This window comes from Notothenia coriiceps, unplaced genomic scaffold, assembly GCF_000735185.1.
Source record: "Notothenia coriiceps isolate Sejong01 unplaced genomic scaffold, NC01 NC01_scaffold00004052, whole genome shotgun sequence".
In the NCBI taxonomy this organism is placed as follows: Eukaryota; Metazoa; Chordata; class Actinopteri; order Perciformes; family Nototheniidae; genus Notothenia; species Notothenia coriiceps.
This window is the reverse complement of record NW_011336753.1, coordinates 728,795-731,558: the sequence shown is the minus strand read 5'-3', so window position 1 is coordinate 731,558 and position 2,764 is coordinate 728,795.

Sequence of the window (2,764 nt, the reverse complement as noted above, 5' to 3'; positions counted from 1 at the left end):
ACACATTGGAAGGATTTCTTAACTTATTTCATATACAACTAATATTACAGAGATGGAAATATTTGTTTACATAGATGACCAAACCGTTTGAGACCCACTGAGATAACTTAGAGTCCTTTACCTCCCTGAGCTGACAGGACACTCTCCCTCTCCTTATTGTTGAAACACCTTCTAATCTCCGTTAGCTCCAAGCTAGCACCAAATGCTAACAACAACCCCTGTAACTCTCTATGTCTCTCTCTCTCTGTCTCTGTCTCTCTCTCTTTCTATCTCTCTCTCACAAGATGCGCTCGTGCCACACACACACAGACACTCCTCGGGACGATGACCGCTTGCTTAAAAAAAGAATAATAAACACATTTAAAAGTGGGGGGGGGACACAAATGGGATGTTGAAAAGTGGGGGGGACATGTCCCCCCTGTCCCCAGTGAAAATTACGCCCATGCCTGTAGGACAAAATAACATTTGTACTTTTCCATCAACTGTAAGATGGTTAGGCCCCAGTGTATCAATAGTTGCAGGGTTATTTATACTTCACACATTGAATACTGAACACTGCAGTTATCTGTGCTATAATAAAATGCACCAGCTTACAGAGTCTGTTCCTCAGTACCTATACTACGACCTATTTACAAGATATACTTGGCTGATCTTCTATTCTCCATCATGTTTGCCTACATTTATGCTTACCTATAACCTATTTCTTCAGAAACAATCCTTACTTTTGTGCAGTGTGAAAAAAGAAATTGACATCTCCAGAATAGTAAGTGTTTGCAGCTATACTACGCACATCCAGCAGCAGTTCATAATAAATATCACTGCAGACAAACACAAAGCATCCACACTGCCAGTCACAGCCCTCCTGTTCCCATAGGTTGTTTCTGTGTTTCGCTGGTTTCGCTCAATAAAGTTTGAAGTCATCTGGCCCTTCCTGCTGTAACAAAATTCAACAAAATGGTCAACGGTTATACTTTTATGTTAATCCACAGAGCAAGATGTGCCACTCACAATTTAGCAGTCAGTGGAGCTTTTAATGTTCACTAGGCTACAAACGTTTTAGTTTATATACAGGCAATCCACGTTTACAGAGATATTAATGTATTGTAATTCAGAACAGAGACTTAGCTGCATATTTTATGTGATTATATATGTTGGGTATTAGTCAGAAGACATCATGACACATTAGAGAATTGCTGAGGATGACATAAAAAAGACTTCCATTGTGGTTCATGGTGAAGCAAGACTTAGCAATGTCAGGCTACCAACAAATCAACACCTACTTATTAATGCTTACAAACATCCGAAAAAGGTAAATATAACAAATACACTCAGATTATATTTAGGATGATTAAACTCACACCCCCAACCCCCCTATCTGTCTTTTGTGGGTGTACAAATTGTAGGTTGTAGTTGTACAGCTCTATTTTACCAGAATAACCACCAAGCCAAAACTGCTCAAAACAACCTTGACCATTTATCACCCTCTGTACTTTGAGAAATACTAATGGTTAAATATACATTAGTGTTTATCAGAAGTAAACTAATCTAATGCCCACTTCCTGCTTTTTTAAAAACAACAATTGAGACACCTATACATTAAATAATCGAAGTTTTCCATGGGCCCTGTGATAAATCTGACACAAATGTATTAAAATATTTTTGTCACAAACAATTAGGTAAATATTTCTAACTTTTCTCAAACCCCAGATGAAGGGTCACAAGAAGACTTTCTTAATTTGCTTTATTTGTGAAACGCATTGCTATGTTTCACTGTTAAAGACTAGCTTTACTTGAACAGAATACCTGTACATTTTACACATATGCTTATTTAACTTGTTCTGCCTCACAAAACCCATCCCACTAGAGTTTTATCAAAGCCCTGAACATGTTACACTACACATGTTGTAACACACACCTTTTCTTTTACAGTAACCTTTGCTGTCTTCTTTTCCACAATCAGAAAGTGGTGGTTAATAAGACTGTGTTTTTTGTGCTTGTGTGTTTGTGTGAGTTGTGTAATGTGTGTGTTTCCTCTCCCCGTGTGGCTCCCTGTGAGCCCACTATAACCTGCCAGCACAACTGACCTGTGGTAAGGGGGAAATCAATAGTCAATTCCATTTTGCAGCCAGCGTGTGACAGGTACTAGATAGGAGTGGATTGGGTGCATGTAAGGAGCAGGAGCGTGAGTCGGCGCTTGACTGACCCCCTCACTCCCTCTCTCTCCCTCTCCCTCTCTCTCTCTCTCTCTCTCTCTCTCTCTCTCTCTTTCAGTCTCTCACTTCCTCGCTTGCCCAAGTACAACCATTCAGAGGTATATAAGCTACAGTAAGGTATATCAATTTATTGAACATGTCAGATCTTTTTTTTTTTTTTTTATAATAAGAATTTCAACAAAGCAAAACAACAACAACAACAACAAAAAACGTTCAAGGTACAAAAAAAAAAACTCATAGTCATGTTCAACAGGGGCAAGAAGAAGCTTAAAACAACTTTTCTGGTCCTACCCCCTTCTAGTCTACATTTTTCTTGAAAATAAAAGATTAGGTCATCGTCATCAGCGTCATGTTCGTGTTGCAAACAAATAATTGTTTTTCTACAAAACATCAAAAAAAAGAATTAACTTTTACAATGACAAGGTATGTCTTGGGTTTTCCATGTTGTAATTGTATTCTGTGCTTTAATCTATACACAAGATTTATTGCACATTATTCCGTCCTGGCAAAGGGATCCTTCCTCTGTTGCTCTTTCCAAGCCCCCCCCCCCC